The following is a 24,474-nucleotide window of genomic DNA, read 5'->3' as shown; positions in this document are numbered from 1 at the left end:
TGGCACTGATAAACAGAGCAGTCACTGAGGAACTACTCACGTAAGTAAGGCTGTCAAATCAGGCTCATCCTTATTAATTTTAAAAATTCACTTTACAGATTCAGACCAAAGGAGCAGAAAATTTGGCCTGTTTTTTATTAAAAATGTAAAAGTATGAACTCAAACATGTTTTTCAGGATAAAAAAGATTCTATAAAGGAATACTTCTATTTAATATTGTGCCATGCGTGAAATTCTACCTTTAACACACAGACTTGTACTAAGCTAGTTGGAGGACAGCATTTACCAGCTCCTAGAAAATTCATTACTTTTCTACATTGATCATATTCCTGGTCCACAGCTACATTTTAAGCCATGATTTGGCAGGAAATACAGCCAGCATGACACCTTGTCCCATTTTCCTCTACTGTATATGAAGTAGATTGATTTTGCCTGTCTCCAGGCAAAACAATCTTGGTTGCCATATTTCTGAGGACTCATTTTCTTGACTGCCAGCTCATAGCAGCTGAGATCTACAAAAGTTCAACTTTCTGGAGAAAGAAGGGATTAATGCTGCTTTTCCTTGATGCCCAGTGTGACCTAGCATGGATAGGTCCATAGACTTTAGCCCTACAAAATTGTTCTGAATTAGATCTACAAAATGCTGAGCTATTTATGATGCCCTGTTAGTGAATATTTAAGATCAGTGTGAATTGGAAATGCTCAAGGTGCTTAAAGCTGAGCGAGGTGGCAGTGGCTGTCAAGGCTGTTATTGATCTGGGCTTTACACATTTTTTGTTTTAACCCTTCATAGGAAAATCAGTGAATTTTGACAGTACATAAATCTACATTATTATCCTTTGTGTGGTCAGGAATCTGGCCATGCTTTTTTATGCAGGTCTTGCAGCTCCCTTCCACAGAGGTTCAGTTCCACAGTTTGAACAATTCCTTCCCAGAACACAGACAGGTCTTGTAGTAGGATTAACTTGGCAATAATTTTAAACATCTCAGCATAGACAGCTACAGAATATGTCCCTAAATACACACACCTTGAGCAACAAAGCAGTGAGGACACAGTATTATCAACAAAGCTTGCATTTGCCTTGGGCTACCCCAACTATGAAGACAAACAGGACATTGCAAAGTATGATGAGTACAGGCATGGTCAGTACTAAGCTTTTTCTCTCTGTTACAACAAAGCTCCTCCTAACTATACAAATAATTCCTCTCAAGTTAAGAACATGCCATTCAGATCAAAGAACTACTTCACACAACTAAGAGACTCCTGCTGTGAAAACAGATGTATATTTTTTTTTCTTCCCCATAGACTAGTTATTTATTTGCACTAAATTTGACTGCTACTTCATTCATCTTGGCACCCTCAACAACTCATCACCGTCACACAGCCCAGAAGACCCTTTACACTGACTTGGGGCAGACTGCTCAAAAAGAGATGCTACCGTGTATAATGTGCAAATTTTAAGTATAAGGGAAAGACAGAGGGACTTCTGGAGGAACAGGAGCGATGCTGAAATATGAGCAGTAGTGAGGAGCTGTGAGAAAGGAAATACAAACCATGAAAGTATGAACATTGCTTTAGGTAAGGGGAAGATAATAAAACAACAAGGAGAACTGTGCAAAGAAAGGCTTGGAAAAATTCACTCATCTTAGGTTTAAAACTTCCCAAATGTGGTGGTTTGACCAGGAAGAAGTGGGAATTCTGGGATGTTGTGGTCAAACCAATGGGTGCTTGGATTTTGATATTGGCACCTGGTGTAGCCAGTGGGTTTTAGGACACACCTCTGAGAACACCCAGGGGTTAAAAGCAGAGCTTCGGCGCTGGGAGGCTCTCTTGGGACTTCGAGGGATGAAGGACGGATCTCTCCCCTGTCCAGCCGCTGCTGCTGGGTGGGGGAGGGGCAGCCCTGCGGTAGGCCTGGGCCTGGACAGAGATGGGGGGTGAGGAGGCCCTGGAGGATGGAAGGGTGGAGGAGCCCCAAGAGACATCGGACAGCCATTCCCCGCCCCCCCCCCCCCTTGGAGACAGACACAGAGAGAGAGAGAGAGAGAGTGCAGCCTGTGTCGTTATCTTGAAACTCAGTAAACATGTGCTGGCAGCAGGCAGCCCGGCTGAGGAGATGGGGGGGGGGGGGGGGTGCAGCCAGGAGTCCAGCCACCTGGAGGAGTTTTTAACCCTTTTTGGACAATGAAAACCTTACAGAACATTAACCCTTCCTAGACAAGTGATAAGAGTGGAGGAGGACGAAGGAAATGAACGAGTGATGGAGGTCTGGATCAGAGAGAGAGTGAGAGATGTTGAAAGAATGGAGAAGATGGAGTGGCATTTTATGCTGGACTCTTTTGTGTAGCCATGGACAGAGCCATATTTCTGTGTGATACAGAGACTGAGTCCAGGGGGAGAAATGTCCCAGTGCCAAAGAAGATTCAGTGTGGGTACCCCTCGGCCCCAGGGGGTATATAAAATATGGGGGGGATAGATGTCCCAAAGGTGAGAAGGTGAGATACTGTGTTTTTCTGGAACTGGACAAAGCATCCTTAAAAAGACAGCCCTGGAAGCAGCCCTGATCCCTGTTTGGTTGTGAGAGCACCGGAACAAGGACGGAAAAGGCCACCACGACAAATGGAAGGACTCCCTCTCCTCTTGAGGAACTGAAAGTTTGAGCAATCTAAAGGGTGGTGTTGGACCCAGAACTGCTGATTTTGGAGGATGTATTGTATTGGGAATTTAGGGGGGAGGAGGGGGAGAGTGTTTTTTTGTGAGGTTTTCATTTTCCTCGTGTTTTTTTTTTTTTTCTTTCTTCTTTTGTGTGTAGTTTAGTAATTGTTTGTGTGTAGCTTAGTTAATAAACTTTTCTTTATGTTTAAGTTAGAGCCTACTTTGCTTATTCCTGGTCACATCTCACAGCAGACACCGGGGAGAAGGTGTACTCATGGGGGCTCTGGATTTGCCAGGCCAAAACCATAACACCAACCCATCAACAACAGCTCTCATATGAGACATACCATCAGTATTACACTACTCATACAAGCCATAATGTTGTTGTTACATTGCAAGGGTCCCATGTTACTAGAGTTTCATACCTTGATGTTTCTTGTAGGCAACTCCTCTAGGCACTGACTCTTCCTTGTCCTCACAGCAGCCACCTGACTCCAGTCTCTCAACCAACCAATCCAGTCTTTTATAACACTCTTCTTATTGGCTGCAGGTATGGCCTGCTAACATCAGGCCTGCTCCTAATCTTTAGTAATTGGCTCAGATGCAACTCTTTAGGGGGTAAGATTACATTCTATACCACCTTATTTACTTATATTGTATCCTCTTACACCATAATACTGCAAGAGGTTGAGTAAAATTAATTTTTTCCTTCTTTCTATGGTATCTTTGAAGCAACTATTTTAATATCTGTGAGACAGTGCTCTTCCCATTTTATTGATAAGGAACTGTGTCACAGATGGACAAGAACTGACTGATGCGAGCAAGGCAGGGAACCAGGAACAAATCTTCCATAATTATTCTGACAAATTTAACCATCATTATTGTCTTGCCCCAAATCCAATATTCTTACCCTCATTTAAAATATTTCCCACTGCCTACATAATGAAGTTTAGGCTGTTTTGGCATCTATTTCCCCCCAATCTTTTATTGATAATGAGCTCTTCCAAGTTTCTTGCCAGATGTTGAGATGAAAAAGCAAAGTGCAATGCCATAAAAGGGCCAGAAACTGAAAGAAGCAAAGGGCAGTATTGTGAAGCTTCCAAAATACTGGGCATTTTGAAAGCATGGAAATTAAATGCAATAATTAAACAATGCCAAGTGAGTTTTTTCCAGTGCAACCTTGTTTCCATTTACATGGGATACCACTTTTCACAAGAAGATAATAGCTCAGTCCCTCTCGGAGCTGGTTAGAAATTCTAAATATATTTCAAAAGTTATTCAAAGCTTTACAACTTATGAAGGACAGAGACAAATAGACTGTTGTGTGATATTTTAAATCTAAGTTCAAATAATGAGTAGGCCTTCTTCAGCTATAGAGTGGTTCAAGAGTATGCAGCCTATGTTAAGCAAGATTACACTAGATAAACCAGGGATCCCTTCTACATTCAACTCTTACATGAGTGTGCAATAAGTAAACTGAATAGTATCTGGTACTATACAATTCCCACAAATTAATATTGCAGCGTTTTTCTGCATAGACTCTGTACAAGTTATTACATTACATTAACATTAAGTTATTACATTACATTAACATTCTGCTGAAGAGATTAACCTGCCCACTTGTTACTGGGATGTGTCAAGAGGGGCATCTGTAACTCAAATAACTGATAGGTTTAATTTCAGTGCTGAATTCTGGGGTTGTACTCATGCAACATCCCAAAAGTCTGGTTTCACCTAGAAAAAACTATTTGGATTCAAGACTGATGATCAGATAAAGTATGACCAGCAATGGAGGAAAAAAAGCAAAAATGCCTAAGCAGAAATGATATGTATCCAGCAGGACTAGAAAAGTTTGCCAGGACTGGGATCAGGTCTTGAGTATCAGTCATGGGTGCATTGCTTCTGTCTTCTAAATGAAGTCCAAATTTTCAGCAAAGAAATTAAGCTTATGCAACATTGTCCTAGAATGAGCAGAGGCTCTGCTCTCGAATTAACAATGATATTTACAAATATCAAAAGAGTTCTATCAGTTGCCTACTGCCCAAAGGAAAATGAAGCAGCAGACAGGAAAAATAAGGGAAGAGCCAACATTTCATAGCAGTATTTGGAACAGGAGCACAAAGAAACAAATGATGGATGGTTGGAGGCACAGAAACTGAAAACACAGCTTGACAATGGAGTTCTGGCTGGAGAGCCAGTGGGAATGAGAAAGATGTACACAAGCCCTGAGATCCAGCCCTGGAGGAATGAGGGATGAAGACAAACAGACAACTGGCTGTTGAAAGGTGCTGAAGACAGGAGGTAAAGAACAAGTACTTATACTAGACTTATAGTGAAAATAACAAAACCAAACATGGGGCAAGAAGCCAGTGGGACAGTGAGAAATAGAACTGCTGTCCTTAGGACACAGAACTGGGGTATATTCAGAGTTTTAATAGACAGTGAACACAGGTAGGAAAGGTCATTGAGAACTGAGCAGAGAATCAATAATGACTGAAACCTCTTTTTGGGTCTTCTGGAAACCAAACTTCAGTTTCTCATGATTTCTGTGCTGTCAGAAAATATCTGTTCAGTCAGATGGTAGTAAAAATAGATGTTTTGCATCTTACTCCTTCAGCAATAATTTTTGCAGAATATTAAACCATGCAATTTGTTTAATTGAATGGTTAAGAAGAATGGTACAACCTTGTGTGGGGCATTTTAAGGTTCCAAGCATCTCACAATTCAGACAGGGGTTGAGACATTCTCAGAAGTTTCTATTTTAAAATGGTGTGTACTCATTACCTTTCCCTCTGTCTCTATTTCCATCTCTCTTTCTCACACAGACACATTTTCAAAAAACCTTTTTAATGTGACCAAATCCAGAAAAAAGATGCCAGAAGTTCCAAGTTGCCTATATAACCAAATTTTCCCTCATCTTGTGAATGAGCATGGAGAGTAATGGCATGACTCATATCTATTGTTACCAGAACACACCTGCCTCATACAGTGCACAAGATGGCCTTGCTGCAAGGATGAATCACAACTGTGTACTGTAGATGGTAAAGAACTTTGAAGAAATGCACTAAAAAACAGGCCCATGTAACAAGTACAAGAAGAGTAATTAGAGTAATTGGATGTCAGTCTAAAAAGCAGGATTCTATCTTTCCTTGACATAAAGTTTCCATTATAGTAATTCAAACCAGCTTTTTCACAAGTGATCACTGCAGGTATATTCTTCATTTTCCATGTGATTCACTGAGAGGAGGCATTTGAATTTGCAGAAGAGATGAATGTTCAGAGACATACATAGCTGTAGACAAGAAGACCTAAGTTGGAAAAGTTTCATGTGACAGTAATGAGTCAAGGCTTTTGGACCTCAGCAGCTCAGGCTGGTCCTGTAGATTGGTGGCTGTTTTTGAACACAGTATTCTGGGCCATGGTTCCCCAGCCATAAAATTGGAATCAGACTATCTGCCAATCTCAGAGGGCTGCAATAATGCTAATTTAATGTCTGCTCATCACCTTGGCACTATCGCGATACTAGGAAAATCCCAAAATGCAAATTAATAATACTAACTATGTCTCCAGAGCAAGGCTTAAATATTCTATAGCAAACAAGGTGTGGGGCCACAGAACAATGTCATGAAAACAAAATATAGAACAGCTGCTCATTAAGTGACTATCACACATTCTGTGAACTGAAAGAGGAGAAGATTTTGTAACAAAAAACAATATATGATCATGTAATTAAAGAAGTCTTCACAATGCATATGCATGGGGGAGATTAAATTAACTTGCCTCAACAAAGTTAATTCTGGGACGTATTAGCTTTAGTGTTTGGGGTCTTTAATGTAGATTTCCACACACAATATATAAAATAACTGAGGATCCATTAAATAACTGAGATCTGAATAAAGAACATATATTAATTGTCTCTATTGTATTCATCTACTTCAAAGCAGAATTTACTTTTGGAATGCAATGCTGGAATGAGTTATAACAACTGGAATATAGGAATGACTGTTTTATTACCAATTATTCTAATTTTCTACAGAAAGATTGGATTTTAGCCAAAAAGTTCCTTTAGCATCATAAATTGCAAAATAAGCAGGTTAGAGAGCATCTTCTATGTAATAAGCTACAGTAGCTCCTGCAGCCGACCATTGTTCCTTAAAGTACATGAATTCAAGACAAAATTTATGAATTAGTCTCACAAGCAAAGAGTACACTTAAACTCCATGAACTTCAAGAGATGTAGAGATAACACATGGCTCTTTTTTATCAGTCCTGCTCAAGAACATACAAGTACTAGCCAAATCAAACTTTTGCCTCCATGTTTTCATATGGATGTGACTTTCTCTTTGTAAAAACCACAGGCTCTTTGTGTACATAAGGGTAGATATATATGCATCTCTATATCTATCTGATCAATTAAGTGGCTTTCATTTGAAATATTCTGTCCTTTAAGAATGACTGTGTCTCTTAAACCAGCATATTTATCCAGAGATCATATTTTGTAGTGTGAGTTCATTCTTTACTTTCTCTTGCACTCAAAAATATGACCCATCACATTTGTAATATACAGATAATTAAAATTAAGGTAGGACCTCAGCTTTAAAAGATGCTTCCTGGTTTTGTTTCTGTGTGCACTGCCTGGGTACCAGGGCTAAGTTATGTGTCTTGCTGATGGAACAGGCAGACAGCAGAGATTTTTTTTCTCTAATCTCTTATATAAAAAACACAGAGCCAGCTCACTGGGTACTTCAGACCATACACTGAACCATCTAATATACCTTACCCCTTCAATTTTGGACTCCTTTACTCTGCATTCATAAAGAAATTTTAAGATAAAGTGCTTGTTACCATCAAAACAGTTTTTCACCCTGAAAATTTTAGCACATGGGCACTTCACTACAAACTACAGCAACCATCATTCCTGTCATAATTGTCAAACTATAGCAATCACAATTCCTCTCTCTGAGCTGTAGACCTCACTGCTCCCTCAAGAGGGGAAGAAGAGGGGCAGGAACCAATCTCTTCTCTCTGGTTATGAGTGACAGGACCTGAGGGAATGGTTTGGAGCTGTACCAGGGGAGGTTCAGGTTGGATACCCACAAAAGGTTCTGGAACATTGGAACAGGCATTGTAACAGGCTCCCCAGAGAAGTGGTCAGAGCACCAAGCCTGGCAGAGCTCAAGAATACGGACAAAGCTCTCAGGCACACCGTGTGACTCTTGGGATGGTCCTGTGCAGTGCCAGGAATTGGACTTCAATGATCCCTGTGGGTTGCTATCAAACCAGGATTCTCTGATTCGATGACAATTAAATCTTATCTTTTAGAAACTTCTAGACACCCTACACAATATATGATCAGCAGCAGATATGGAAAGGTTTGCTGCACCAGAAGGATTTAAAATTTAAATACAATATTTAAAATGTATGTAAAATTTCTCAACTGCTTTTTTAGATAATTTTCACCCCTGACTCCATATCAGTATCAGTCATATATTTTATTTCATTGATCTTATTCTACATACCAAGCACAGAGTACCAACTATTTCCATGTTTCTCACAATTTCACAGTGCATTTTGCAAGTTTGAGCTCACTTAGCACATTGCTGGTATTGCTGTCTCTAAAGTTAAATGAAACTGTTTAACATGGACATTTGGATCTAAAGCAAATAGTTTTCACTAGACCAGGTTAATCAGAGCCTTATCCAACTTGGCCTTGAACATCTCCAGGCATCCACAGCTTCCCTGAGCAACCTAGTCAGTGATATAGGGATTTTACACCATGTAATTTTACAACACTTGCACTTGAGGAAAAAATGGTTTTAGAATGTTTTAACTTACAAAGCAATTTTTATTTTTGTTTATGCATTTGAAATTACCATAAATGAAGACAGCTAAATGCTATGACTCTGAAAGATAGGGGAAATGGGGCAGATATTTAGTCAACATTTGCATGTGATTCAACTTAAGTTCATGGTTTTATCTGTGGAATACTTTGTAATTCTGCTCCCACTTTCTTTTCAAAACCATGACATCTATTTAAGTAGCAAAACAGAGATTTTGGCCGAAGTGCCTCACTACCATAACACAGCTAATCTGTTGCAAGGCAAAAATTAGAACACTGGTCTTCTAACTTTAAGTTTCTTGCTTAATCTCAGACAGTTCCACACACTTTATTTCTGAAGCCTGAGGGGTTTTTGCTTTTATTTACTGAAATACATGTGAGATTATTTCTGGCATCTTTACACTGGGTCATGAAACAGCATGTTTTGGCACCTGCTAGCCTCACTAGCAATCTGCTTACTCCAGGCTGTCATCCTTGTGCTACTCCTGGGCACGCATCTGACAAAAGTCTTGCAGGTTTGCTTGGATCTGGAGTTTTGCAAACAATGGGAGAAGAGCAGCATATGAAAAAGCTTCACTGGTGTTTAGGTGAGTCTTCATTTGTTGATTTTGTATTTTAAATATATTTTAAATAAATAATGTTGTTCATTCTTGTATGTCCCATTTTATTGTTATGATTGATACACCCAAATACAAACCAAAATGAAGATCCTTTCTGCAAAATTCATTTGTTAGCATTTGAAAATATTCATTGTTGAGACTTTCAGGCACATTTGCACTAACCACCTCATCTACTGGAGCATTTAGTGAAATTCTGGCACTAACAGCAATGATTATTATGAGGGACTAATTTAAATTAGTCTAGTACTCTAAATAAAATGCATACCTTCCCTTTCTCCTTGAAGAGGTTTCTGATTGAGAAAAAAGTATCTGGTGCTGAAATGGTTCACAAGTGAACCAAAACCATGATGAAACCACATACATACAGATTTTTAGCAGAGACTAGCAAAAAAATTGTGCCTCTGTGGAACCAGTGAATCACTGATGATAAATATATACAAATTATAGTCACAAATCTAGTCACAAAATTCAGTCTACTCAATCATCACACCTTAAAATATTAAGTTAGGAGAAGCAGGGTGTGTAATTTTTTTTTAAATGTATCACCACCTCATGGGTATGATTATGAACATGCATTCAGCACAGTGAAACCACAAGCTCTGAAGAAAAGGGTGCTTCCTGAAGAGTAGGATTTTCTCCTTTGACTCTGAACTCTGACTTAGTTCCTACAGACATAAAGTTCATTTCACTTAACTTTAGATATTTGCAATATATGCATCAACATCCATGCTGATCCCTAGGTTTCCTTTATTCTCTCTAGTAAGGAATGTGCTATTGTACAGTCTGATTCATCTGACCTATTTAGATGTCTGCCTTCCTAGGAGATGAATCATGCCCTAAAAAGTGTCTATTTCTCTCCATTGACTATAAAGGTAGCCTAGCCAAAGATAATTTAGATAGAAAAGACATTACATTAGGACAGATAAATTTCACCCCAGAAGCTATGAAAGGAACAAAACAGGAGTGAATGCTATTTTCAGCAGTATTTAACTTCTGTATGATTTTGAAATAGAAATCCATCCACAAGGTCATGTGAGGACAATACTACTGAGAGCTGCTGAGCAGCACAGGCTGGTCTCTCCCAAACCACAGGGGAGCAACTCCCTCATGAAATGAACAAGAAATGATAGTACATACTCCCTCTACACCTTTACAAAAATATTCACAAGAGTGGGAACTTTTAGAGTGCACTGCTTTCTTTAAATGTTGTTTGCAATAAAATTAATATGGAGTCAAAACCTATTTCTGCACAGAAAGGACTGTTGAATTTATAAGAATCTGCTCACAGCTTTGTCTTCCTGCCCACTTTTTAAAACAGTTTCCTTCTAGCTTTGATTGGCTAAGAAACATGCACCTTCTCTTGGCTTTAGCTACTTGCCAGATAAGAATCTTTATCGTTTTTATCATATTCCTTTCCTTAACATTCCTCAGTGCACTGAAGGTGAATGAAGTGCTGTAAAAATGCACTTCTGCGTCCCTTCTGTCTCAGTATGTGAAAGTCTTTTTTTATATGTAGACTTGTTAATAAAAGCTTTATTTCTACGGTATAAGAAGCATATAAGAAGCATAATTCTGACCTAACTAAACCATGACCCAAATTCTACTTGATCAATGAAGTCTTTTTCAGAACTTTACTTGGCTTTCAACTTAGCCCTCTGTCTTCCTTGGCTTGAGAATGAATACTTCAGTTAGAGCAATACACAGTCATTCATCTGCAGTGGAAGAAGGCAAAATCTGCCTAAGGGTGCTAAGATTTCTTTTGCCCACCGAAAGTCAATACCCAGTATTGATAAGGAAAAAAAGAATCATTTAAGATCACATAACAAAGCTAAGTTAGTTTCAGTAACTAAAAACTAATCAAAATAATGCTACATGATAACCCTTCTACAGAAAATGTTAAAAGTAGGAGAAAATGAGGGATTCAACATGAAGATGTAATGATCTAACAAAATGATTTTTTATCTCTTCTAATCAAATTACTCCAAATGTTTCTAAATGTTTGCTACAAAAACAGTCAGCTCTATCATAATCAGATTTCTCTTAAAAACATTTTTACTTATATGGTGTATTCCCCCTAGTCTGGGATTGAGATATATACACATGCCTGCTAGTGCACTGAAGAGAGACCATGATCTTTCATAGTGGGTTTAATTTGATTTTACAACCCAACCAATTTTCCTGATGATTTAGGGATTAGATGTTCTGTCAGGCTGAGCTATGTATCCAACAAAGCACAAGAATATTTTTTTTTCTTATTCTTACTGGTGATATGCCCCTGCCCTGGCATTTTTACCTTTAATGTCACATGCTCTCTTTGGCACGCTAACATCAGCAGCAGCCCATGACCAATCACTGGGCTGGGCCATGCAATAAAACAGCCATGCCTGCTCACAGGAGCAGAGATGCTGCCTAGAAACTGCAATTCAAGCATCCTACTGCCTCATTTTTTAAACCATTTAGGTCTGGAAAGACACAAAGAAAAAGAAGCATAATTTTATGTCATGATTCCTACTACTTACATTTATAGTGACAATTTATAAACTGCAAATTTTAGCAACATATGACACTTTGATTGATGAACTTAGCTTTTTCAGAAGGTTGTACTAGGAAGACTTAGACTGCCAGGAACTAACATGAACTCATCACCATGACAGTGTCTTTGTAATTCTCTACCTGAACTAATATCAGGCATTACTTTGTGCATCCCTGCCATTCCATCAACACCCTCACACAAGGCAAGCACGACAGAAAAGTATACAGAATTCACTTCAGCTGATGAGCGGAGTGAGGATTTCTGACTACTCAGTTATTTAAGGAGGGTAACTAAGATGCTATAAACAAGAAGAACACATGATTCTGCTTCAAAAGCAGAGAAGTATGGTCACCAACCCAAATCCTTAGGTTGTGCTGAATTTTGGTAAAAACTTAGCTAAATGTCTTGTAGAAAATTTGTGGCACAGGCAAAACCTGAACGCATCTTTCCCAACTGTAAGCTAATTCTCTAATTAATGGGCAGACTTTTCTTACTCCCTGAGGCACCACAGAACAAGTAGAAATAATATATAGCTGCCTAAGAAAAATGTTGCATACCAGAGATTCCTACATTGCCTAATTAGGATTGCTTTATTATGCCTTTTCTCTGCCATGGCAGGGCAAACAATATAGAAGCAAGTATAAAATCCTTAATCTGTGATACTGTCCTCTATGGATCTGCACACTGTAAAGAACCAGAATATCCTTTCAAGATATAAAATAACTATAATAAAATGCTTAAGATGGTGCACCTTTCACTGGGTCCATAATTTATTACAAGATGTAGCTTAACAGAAGGCTCAAAATGATGTTTCTATCTGTTAGCAGCTGAAGTGAGCAATCCTCATGAAGACCATTCACAAAGAAAAGTCAGTTTGCATGGTCTTTTCCAGCATTAGTTTCTAAATTTCAAACTGATTTAATGATCTATTGTATGTACAACGGTTGTATGTCAGCCATGTCAGGTCTCTGGAATATCAAGATTAACAAAATGTGTGCATCTGATAATCTCTGCAGATTAAAAAAATCAAGCTTTAGATACATTTTATCTAAAAGAAAATGGGAAAAATCACATCAGCAAGTTTTAAGGTAAGCTCTTGCAGCATTGCAAGAGTTAATATGAAAAATTCTGTTTGCAAAATATCAAACGTAAGAAGTTAAATATTTCAGTTTAAGATCTGTTGCTGCTGGTAACTTCTTATGAGTTTTCTCTCTCTCTTTGTGTTGGGGCAGGACTGATTTATTTTTTCACCCCTAAGTCCATGTTCCTTAATTGCCTTGCTCTGTAGAAGACTCTACAACAGAAACATCCTTTCAGGAATCCATTTAAATTCCTCATGTACATTCTCTCACATCTCAAACTTCAAAACTATTTTCTTTAGCAGTCACCAGAAAGCACTATACAGATTCCTCATGATCCCAAACTACAGCACAAGAAGTTCCATGAGCTCAGCCTGAGAATCCATTTAGTCATGCCCTGCATATTCTCATCCCACCTCTACCTATTCTTTTACTGCTTTCTTCTTACACTTCCACTTTAAATTACTACTCCTTTCCACTGTGACATATTGTGTGTCTCATCAACCCTTTAAAGTACATTGGCAAAACATAAGTCACAGGTAAATGTTCTTCTATATCTAATCCAAATTTTTCCTGTAATAAAATAATTACTATCTAATGCAATTAACTGATTCATGCTTCATCTTATTTTAGTATAGGATTTCTGAGTCTAACTACATTTATAACCACTGTCCATCATCATCAAAGGAACCAAGTCCGTGGACCAATATAGTGTATATATGTCTCTATCTTATAAATTATTCAGTTTTCAGCTGAACTTCCTCAGTTTCTTTTGAAGAGTGGGGCCTATGATTACTAGCAGAGTATACTCTGCTAGTAAAGTAAAAGTATTCTGGTGTTCTTTTGAGAAAACATAGGGGATATGCAGGAAAATAATAACACAGTTGTGTCCTGTGATATTAGCTCATAAAGGTCTGTGACAAATGGCCCTACAACAGCTGCTCAGCATAGAATCTGATAGCAGACTTCTGAATTTCTGGACAATGTATAAATTTTCCAAATAAAAATTCAGGAGAAGAAAAATAATTCAAGAAAGAACCTCTGTGATGAATATCAAGGGAATACCATCTATTTTCCCTTCATTCCACATACATGGAATGCAAATATATCCAGCATTTTAAACAAGTTTGTAAGCAATGCTTAAGAAAAATGCATTCCTCAAAACTAAAATGGATTTTATCATTACTAGCCCCTGAATTCACTTCATCCACATTTTGTACACTTACACATTCAATTTATATGCTCATTTTTCATGCCAGCATATGAGAACTACTGTGACTGCCTGGAGATAGTAGGATGACCATAGGGCAAGTCGCACTTTATGAATAAATATAAACACAGTGAAAGAAATAGCAAGTTTTCCAACCTATCCACCTGCACATCTAACTCAACTGTTACTGTTTAATGAAATAAAATTTCCTATTTATTTAAAATTAATTAGTACTACCTTTTTGATTTCACAGTAAAAAGAATTCTAGTGCATTCAGGTCCAAAAGGATTCAGGCAGTCATTCCTGTTCTTTGTAACTTCGGCAGCAAGAATAATATATGCATCATCTAATTTAACTGCAAATGACTCTTTTAGCATGAATTGTCTGTTTAAAGATAATGCACAGCAGAATTCTTAACTGCATCCCAGAAGTCATGCAGCACCAGGCAGATAAGATCACAGTGGCTACCAGGGGTGGCAAATGGGAAAAGCACTACAGGAAATGAACTCTTGTCAATAATCTCAAGAGAGTGCTATATTTAGGTCAATTGTACCTGAAATCGTTTGGTGGGGTAATTGCTCTTTGGTACAGACTCTGCTCTCTGAGCCTGTCAGAGTGCTTGTAGGTCCTCTGGATTGAATTCACCAATTTTCTTCCAGACTCATTTTCTAAAAATAAAAACAAACAAACAAACAAAAAATTAATGAAGGACAGCAAGCTTACCAGAACACAGAAAATCACTCACATGTTATTTCAGATTTCAAAAATATGCTTTCAATGAATGCATTTAATATAAAACATGTTTCAATATTCAACTGATTGCCTCAATCTTCTAGAACAGAAATGTATTCAATTATTTAGATTTTTTTATTTGGCCCTCCAAAGACTTCCCAGATCTACTGAATACCTACAGCGATTTGGAGCGCTTTTGTGATCAGTTAATAGTCAATGCAAAATCAGAACTGTTCTTAAAGCTTATGGTGCATCCCAGTACAACATTATTCTAGCTTTAATTCAGGTTGAGTCCGCATCTGAAAATATGGCTTATTGTTTCATAATTTAAGATGGTTCATTCATGTGTACTGAGGAATGTGGTAAACTCAGTTTTAGGAATCCAATCTAATGAGACATATATTGACCTTTTTCATCAGTTAGCTGGATTAATACAGATACCAGAAAACAGCACCTAGTCATTCTGTCTTATGATTTCTTAGAAGAAATATTTTGCTTTGATAGCACAGTCTCCAGCAGAATTATTCCTTCTTTACATTAAAGAGTAAGTATTAACTAGAGGAATTTTAAAGTAAGGAAAAGCCTCCTTTATCAGCTATTCAGCATGCATTTGCCTTCTACAGACAGATACAGCATCATATCTGTATTCATTACTTAGTGCTTTTGATTAGTGTCTATTGTGATTAAAAAAAATGTCGTGACGCAACTATACTGCTGCAGAATGCACATGTACTTTTTATTTTAAAAATATTACAAAGGGAATAAGATGCACTACTGAAAGCTACAGTAGGTGCAGCAGTTATTTTAGCTATTGTTTCTTGGGAAGAACTTCAAATTCAAAGATACTCATTAAACAGAGTAGATGGCAATAACAGACGAAGTGTTAATGGGGCAGCAGTGGAGTGTGTCAGGAAAATGAAGAGACCCTGAGGGGCTCACCATGCTGTTTATGCTCAGCTAAATTCAGCAGCATTACCATAAATCCTCTAAAAGATACTGTACTCAACTCCTTATTTGCTGCTTTTCAGGCAAGGTAAAATTCCATGAGTTTAGAAGATAGTACTACTCCTTTCTATTAAACAAACTTTGCATATAAATGCACTAAATATTTACATGCAATTACTATTAATTTTTTTTTACAGTTTTATAAAAAACAAAGAGAGGGTCTTTTAATCTTCAAAATAATGTGGGAATTATAAGAAAATTTCTGAAATGATACCCAAGAACAGAGCCTTTAAACCAAACAATCATTTCTCTCATAAAATTCTTTTATAATTTAAAGACTGAGTTTCAATATTAATTTCTCAAATGCATAGTTCAACTAGATAAAATAAAATTATGCATCAACCAAATAACTTTTCTTGAGAGTTCAAAATTCCTGATTTCTAGTTAGTTGTTGTTGTTTTGTTTTTTATTTAAGTGGCATTCTGAGGGAGTAAATTAATCTTAGGAAATATACATAAACCATTAATTCAAAAAATGTACTGATTGAAAAGAAGTATGTTATAAACACTTCTGCATGCATCCTCATGGTGACCTTACTGTGCCTTTGATCTTAGAACAAAACTTTACCTACGTGAGCATCGGTGGATTTGTTAAGGAGAAAACAGCTGAAACACGCTGTGTACCTTCAACTATAAACACAAATTCATGTAAGAAATCATTATCTACAGAAGAAAGGTCACAGCAAAACCTTGAGAGGCTCCATGGAGTCCCCAGCAGCACCACGGACAGCGGCGGCCGCCGGCTGCAGCCGCCACACGCACAACGCGTTCTCGCCATGCCCCAACACCCTGCTCAGTCTGAGACGTGTCCAAAGACCAAAATAAGGGGTGAGGTTTTTTCCCAGTCTTCTCCCAACACCGACATTTTGAGGTCTACCTACAGCTTTTAATTATTGGAAACAATGAGACCAGACCTGAAAACTGGTTGTTGAAGGACAAGGCCTTGGGCTCTGACAAACTGGTTTCCACTATGACCCTCCATTTCAAAGCCAAAGATCGGATATCCAAGAGCAGTCATGTGTTTTTGGGGATTACCGTTTTGCATATATATAAATCTCCACATAGGGAATACCATTCAGAGCCTGCCTCAACACAAAATGCTTGGCAAATGCAAAGACAGCCATAGGTGACTTACCTGCCACTGAGAATACTGAAAAATAAAGCCTCCACAGTTATCTATTCCTGTTCTACTAATGATAATAATACTTTGTTCCAGGAACCCAAAAAACCATTCAGTTACCCTTGTAAAACAAGAAATAGGATACTTGTAAGATGCTGAAGTACAGATTCTCCTTATTGCTAAACACCCAAATAAAGCACATTTAAAATCCAGCTTAAATGTCACGGGCTCTGAGATGCCCCAAGTGATGCACTTTGCAAGTGAATGGCAAAAACAGCTGGAATGGATACTTTATCCTTATAAGCAGTGGATATTTTAGTAGCAGACAAGAAAATTCTCACAAAAAAGGTTACATTCTGACTGATGCTGAGAACTGGCAATTCCCAAAAAGGTCACCAAGAGCCCCCAGTTCTTACTATCCCTGAAGGTATAGGAAAAAATCTGAACCAATAAAGTAAAATCCCAGGAAAGTGTCCAGCTCTCATGCAAATACTGCCTGCTTTTACGAGGTTGTATACTTCCTCTAGTGCACTTCAACACTGGTAGTCCCTTGATTTACTTCTGGCAATAATTCGCTTTAGTGGTTTTTTGGGTTTTTTTTAAGGCAATATGAAATAATTACAACTACTTCAAATACTTTGATAGAGTTTTAAAAAATTACTTAAATATTTTATCTCATATTCAGATTTATGAGGTTATTTGTGATTATCAACAGATTTGGGCAATTAAAGTTTTACATTAATTTAAAGGCATTAAAGTCATGCTTCTGATTATTCAGAATAAAGTGTACAAATAAAAAATACATGGGCCTAGTCCCACTACTGCTGACATTAGATAGACATCTGTCTCACTTTTCAGTGGAAATAACACTAAAATCCAACCTCTAGAACAAACATTAGGTCAAAGGTCAAGAAATATAAATACAAAAAATTAAACCACAACCATTAAGTGAATAGCAAACAAAGTCTTTTTTTCAATCAGAGTATGAAGTTCTCAATAATCTGTGAAAACAAAGAAATTAAGGTGAAAAAATGTTTTCTCAATCATTACGTTTGGTGTATTACTTTCTTCCATCAACAACACACTTGAGACTACAAAGTATAAGCACTTGTGAGATTTTACATTAACTTTCACGTAGATCTACCAATAGACAGTCTTAGTGCCAACCTGCTTTGAAATAAATGTTTCCTAAACTTATAAAACTCTATCTATAAATAAAAAAGGATGATTAAGAAAAAATGATCCGGCACAAAAATACAGAAGCATGGATGTCCTTCTTCAAGGAAGAAGATATCCAAAGTTGACATCTGGTGCTCTTGGAAACTTTCTGAATACCATCACTGAAAGCAGGCAGTCAATGAGCATGCCTGTTAATACTGGATGCCAGGTTTCTAATGTGAAGTGTAGCTTGGGCTGGATTAACGGTTCAAAGGATCGGTTGCTGCCAAACAAGGATTTAAAACTAATGAGGAAAATACACAACTGGCAGTGAGGGGACCTTTTGGAAAAGCTGTGTGCATCCCTTACACGGTAGATAAACAGTTATCCCCTGAGTGAGGCCCACTGGAGAGAAGTGTGAAACAGTGCACCAGTGTACCTGAGTGAAAGAGCAGAGGGCTCTCCTGACTGCAGAAGGTAATGAGGGTGGTGGAAACACAAAGTGTTTGCAGTGTTACTGGCTCTTGCAGTGAACAGTGTGCTCACTTCCAGGAATTGGAAATATGGAATTGGAAAATTGTCTTTAAGTGGGAGGATGGCACACAGAACTGCACCTTAAAACCACACTACAAAGCAAATAACCTTAGAGAATACATTAAAGCTGTTGATCTGTGGGCATTTCCAAGGTCAGTGTTTGGGTGGGCAGATTTAATCTTCTCAAAACTGTTACCCAGAGAGCCAGAGCAGAAGAAAAGCAGAGGGCAAGTAATCAGAACAACTTGCCAATGATTAAATTAAGTGTATGGTAGAGAACTGATCTGCCTTTCCAGACCTTTCCTGCTGTTTTCTGAAGCAAATCAGAAGCAGCGATGGCATCTTTAGGAAAAAAATCACAATTAGTGACATGGAAGTGTAAAACAAATAATACTAACCTACAGAATACAGACCTACACACTGCAGACTATGAACTGCATACAGAAAAAGTTATTAGCAGATTTAGTTTTACCCTCCTACACAGACAACTATTGGAGAAGAGTTCTCTTAGCATTGAATGCAGCAAAGCATTTTGAGACAGATTTTGGGCAGGGCTGCTTGCACAGTCGATCATGCACCAGTGTCAGATCTACCTAATGACTGCAGGTGAAAGCACCAAGCATCTACTGACTCTTCTGTGGGCTAAGGCCTATTTCTGCCATCTGTTGCCACAAGTTAAATTTTTATTTTCTCTCCTTTAATCCCTAACTGAAATCACTTTGCAGCAAGATTATCTTTTGAACAATAAAGTAAAAGTGTAATATTGTAACATAAAGAAGCAGAGAATTAGCCTTTTCAGTACACCAAAATGAAAGATACAGAAACTGATCCAGAAAACTGTATTTGCATATTGGATCCATTTCCAGTGTCTCGGTTTGATGGTGACTTAAAAGATCCTATGTTGTACCTGAAACATGTTTAAAAAATTTTTACACATCTTAAACCTAATGAGCAAAGATGCAGATATATTAGAGAGAGACTGAGCAGTACACAGCTACCTATGTCTTGCAGCACCCATCTACTTACACATGGGCAAGGAGGAAGGATACACAGAAGCCTTGCTCCTATCAAACAAGCCTGATCAAGCAGTGGTATTTTCATACATCACTCTGCTGACATTTGCTTTACCATTGCCAGGACAGAAAAGAAACATGTATGGGGAGATTCTTTCACTGTCATACTCTGTCACCCCAACAGCTGTCACTTGGGAGCTGCAAGTTCTTATGTCTCTTGGCCAGTTCAAACTGATATACTTTAACTGACTCCTCCTTATAATAGTAATTTATATGAAGACACTTAACATTACAATTCTCAGAAGCAACAGATAAACTATGTGTAACTGAATTAAATGCAGAAGAAAACCAGTGCTATACTGATTTTTGTATAAGATACATAAGAAATGTTCTTCTCAGTATTTGTGTAGCACATCATACAAGCTAATGCTAAAATACCATTCTGAACTCAAAAATTACCATTATGTATACTCAGTTGCAATGACTTACATCACAGAAAGTACTGTTGTGTTTAAACTTACTGTGACTTTGTACAGTACTCACAAAGATTTGCCTGAAATGCAAATCATTTCTATTTTAGTAAAATGTGACAAGAAATAGAAATCAAAAAAAATGTTTACAAACTGGACTATATTTAGGATTATACTTACAGGCTGATACATCTCAAAGGAAAAATAGGATTCACTGTGAGTTATTCCCTGCACTTCAATTACTTTTTTGTTACAAATACTAACTAATCAACGACTAAAACTATACATGACTGTTCACACACTAAGAATAATCATTCTTAAGTGTAAACAGAAAGGATAACTCTCCTGTAAGGCTGACATTTGTCTGCACAAACAATTGGAAAATAGTGGAGAAAAATTAATATGCTTCTGCTGATTGAATTTCTTTGCAAATTATTTGTGATCAGATTAGAGCATTAAATTAATCCCAAAATGCATTTATAGTCAAATCTAACCATGGATATTACTCTCACATGTTAAAGCATAGTCTGAATTTATGGTTTCAGACTCTCAGATGACCTTAGCTCAGAAACCCTCTCTTCTTCCGCCCTTACATTCACTAGTACTGTCAGGTAAGAGAACAGTAACTGTGTCACTAATTAAAGCAGTGCCTCAGGTGCAAAGGTGGGGTATCCCACTGGAGACAGACAAAGCAAGTTATAAAACATAAATACAACACAGAACCTCCAATAGCAAATGGACAATAAATGAAAATATGCTTATGAACACGTGCATTAAGGAGGATAAAACCTTGGTGTCCTCTGATGGACACCAAATGGGTCATGGAATATTTGTAGGGCAAGTTCCTACAACAGACTGACTTCCAATGGAGTGAAAAGCAGAAAACTAAGGTGGGCTGAGGTATCAGCTACAGTGGGACCTGCATATCAAAGAGCTGTACTAGCACAGTAATAGAGTGAATGTAAAGCATCCATGAATGGAAGATAATCTGCAGATACACCAACAGGTGTACAACTTTTCCCCAAAGATACAAAAACTATATCATTATTGAGATACATTTATAAATAATTATCTAATACATTATAGCATGTTTTACCCCTGTATTGATAAATTTGTATCAAAAGAGAAATCAAAAATTCTTGAGCATTTTCATAGCACTGAGCATAGCCAGTAGACTAGGTTTTGAATAAGCAACTTATGGATTAACAGATATTGCAACATAAGACAAGCCTAAATTCTATTTAGATGCAAAAAATTTTTAAGGGCATAACAAATAGAGGTGTTAGCTTAAAAGAAAATGTAACAAAAAACCACAGGAATCCTAACATTTATAAATGGTAGGAGGAAACTCCTGCCCTTTTATCATCTCCCCTGAATTACAGAACTTCTCACACCCATTGTATTGCCCAAGAATTCCAGGCTTCTCAGTGGAAACAAGCAATTGTTGATGATTGTGCTGGACAGAAAATCATAAAACGGGAGCAGATAATGCAACATACTGTGTGGTGCCAGAGAAAACAACAGCTTTTGCAACGGGTACAGAAGATGCAGATCAGGTGAGAAACTCTTCCCTTTTTCAGTAAAATTGTTTAAGATTTATAGAAAAAGACAGTGAGAGAGAAAAACACTTTAAAACAGTCCATGGTCTCATGCAATAGGCTGAGCCATGGGTGAGCCACAGTCAGCTCCCTCTGACATTCCAAAAGGTCATCTCACAATGAATCTGGGAATAAAGCATGAGACTGGGACCCTCTCTCCCCTAGGTGTGAAGGATAGAAGGGAATGTAAGAGACATGAGAAATCAGGAGTCAATGCTGAGATGATGAAGACCACATCTGGATTGCCAAGCATAAACAAGCCAGGAGAGACGAGGGACAGAGAACAAGATGTCTTAGGGATAGGTCACTGAGGCAAATGGGAGAAGTCAGAGGAAAATATGGCAGAAAAGCATAAATGCATGTCAGAGAAAATTAAATCACATCTTAACATTCTTGTTGAGAAAGATAAAGAGATGTGGAAAAATGAAAATTAAAATGGGGTGAGAGAAAGATTTATTAAAATAAACTGAAGTTTTTCAAATTCAGAGGTCATGGCAAGAAGGTAATAGGAATACCAGCTGAACATTTTCCATGACTTGCAATATTTTAACTTCTACCTTAAACCCTTAAGGTGATTCTTAACTGTACAATTGCTGTGTTAGACGCCAGTATTTTCCAAAACCAGTCTGCATAATGCAATATTTGGTCACTGTCCCCAGTATAACCCAGACCATCACCATAATTAAGTTAATGGTATCAAGCAGCTTTTTTCTTCACTCAGCAAGGTTCAAAAGCTGTCCACTGCCATATTTCACTGTTCTAGTCCACTGCCTTTTTTCTTTTTTTCATTTCTTTCTTCAGAGTCCATTGTTTTGCAAAAGATTTGAAAAATAGTTAGGAATCTCCAGGGTTTTCTCACCATATTCTTCTTTGATCCAGGTCTCATTCCCACAAAGCAAATAATTTTCTACATCCAGGTCCTGACTAAGGACATAGAGGTTTAAAACCTGCCCTTTTTCTACTAGAAGTCCAAAGCAGTTTTGGGCTGTTTTGTTACAGATACTGAAATCTAAAAGTAGATTCATTCCCCTCTTGGGGCTGAGTTGCCACTCAAATTACAGTAGAAGAGTGGGACTGTCACAAGAGGAACAAAATGAGAGTAGAACTGCGCCACAAGAGGCTGCCACAATGCACACGGATGGGTCCCTAACATTCCTGCAAGAGAAGATCCAGCCAGGGCTCTGGTACCTGGCTGCACCTCAGCTTTCCAGTGATAAGGATGAGATGAAACAATGAACTACAGACTTCTGTCTCCAAGCCTTGAGCCTTAAACCTAGGTTATTTTCATGGCTTCAAAGGACAAGAAGTGACTCTCTAACACGCAAATTCTTAAAAGACTTACATGTCCAAGAAATTTTGAGGTTCTGAACTTAAACGTTTTAAGTGATTCCCCAAGGAACACTTAAGATTAGGAGCAGTATTTAACAGTATTTCCTAATGTACTTCGAGTCAGTACTCGAAGTATATTAGGAAATCTTTTACATATGACAAAAACCAAGATGTGTTTACAACAGGCTTCATCTTGTTCCCATTTAAGACTACAAAAACACACTATTTTTAGTAAATGACAGCAGCATAACATCCATGAATTGAGGTAGACACTTAGACACCCAGACATTTAGACAGTCTCCCCTTGTGCTACCCAACTACTTGAGGAGTATAGCATAAATTAAAACAACTGTCAGCAGTTTAGATTGATTACCCTCTCGTTGCTATTCATTAGTGTTGATACAGAGTTCAGGTACTGAAATGAGGATAAGTTAGGCCCTAAAACAACTGGCAATTTAACATCATCAGCTTAGACCTCAGATTTTCTTCTGTGTATTTTAAATAATCAACACTACTCTGGGTCAAAAATTTATATTATAGCAGAAACTCAAAAGATTTCTCATCCAACTTTTCCTACAGTTAACCAATAAACCTAACTTAAAAACCTGGAACCTTCAGACATTCAATTGCTCAGGACTTTCAATAATACCAGTTGCAAGCAGGAAACTCTTGACTTGACATGATGGAGAAGCCTCAAGAAATACGAAAACCTAAGTGCAGATAGTTTGGCTTGCTAGGCAGACAGTACATCTCTGAGTCACAGCAGCCATGCATCTCCACATGCAGTCAGTGACAGCACAAGCAGCTGTGATTGAAAAATGTCAACAGAATTCCAAAAATGTTTGTGTTTTTCTTTCTTGGGAAAGTGAAAGTACAGCAACAACCTACAGGTATTCATCCTGATTGTGTTATAGGAGAAAGGAAAAGCATCGGGGGCTCAGAAAGGAACATGGTGAATATGAGACAGGCACAAACTGTCAGATGGAGAGGAAAATGCAAGAGTATTAAAGCAGAGGGAAGAAAAGATTATGCATATCATGGCATATGTTACCTATAATGCAAAATTTCAGTATGCAATTCTTATTTACAACACATAAAACACCCTTCATTGAAATCTGTGAACTTGTCAATACAAAAGTCATTAATGTTTTCTTCCTAAATAACTGATTTACAAATGACAGTACATTTCTTTCTAAAGAACTGATTTATAAATGACAGAGTATATTTCCATTGTGGAAGCCTTTTTATTTAAAAAGCTGTTTAAAATGTACATTCATTTTCATTTAAAATAAACAAAATATGTTGTAATGCAAAAAGGTTGCAAAAATAAGAGGATTTAAATAAAAACCAAACACATTGCTGTCAATAAATATCAGGAGACATCTGAAAATTTTTAAATAGTTGAAAGGTTAAGGAAATTTAAAAATATGAATGGAAATGAGGAAACCATTTTCCATCTACTTTTCCAAGCACACAAAAAATTACAAGAAAGTATGCAAAAAATTGCATTAACAAACTTCAGTAATTTCACTTAATCACAAAATCTAGTCATGAATAGGCTGCTACCATAAGGTAAGACA

At 37.6% G+C, this 24,474-nt stretch overlaps 1 protein-coding gene across 18 annotated transcripts in view; it reads right to left on the bottom strand.

The window, feature by feature from the left end:
- Window positions 1-24,474, bottom strand: part of MYT1L (myelin transcription factor 1 like) — a 310,285-nt gene that overhangs the window by 207,677 nt on the left and 78,134 nt on the right. For all 18 annotated transcript variants that reach the window (XM_059467593.1, XM_059467592.1, XM_059467598.1 and 15 more), the window contains exon 2: window positions 14,490-14,604. The gene's annotated coding sequence lies outside the window, so the exon portion shown is untranslated. The remainder of the gene's footprint in view (window positions 1-14,489; window positions 14,605-24,474) is intronic.

The sequence above is a fragment of the Ammospiza nelsoni genome, chromosome 3 (genome assembly GCF_027579445.1).
Source record: "Ammospiza nelsoni isolate bAmmNel1 chromosome 3, bAmmNel1.pri, whole genome shotgun sequence".
Taxonomy (NCBI): Eukaryota; Metazoa; Chordata; class Aves; order Passeriformes; family Passerellidae; genus Ammospiza; species Ammospiza nelsoni.
Note: the sequence above shows the minus strand (reverse complement) of the source record. Positions and strands in the feature narration are given on the sequence as shown.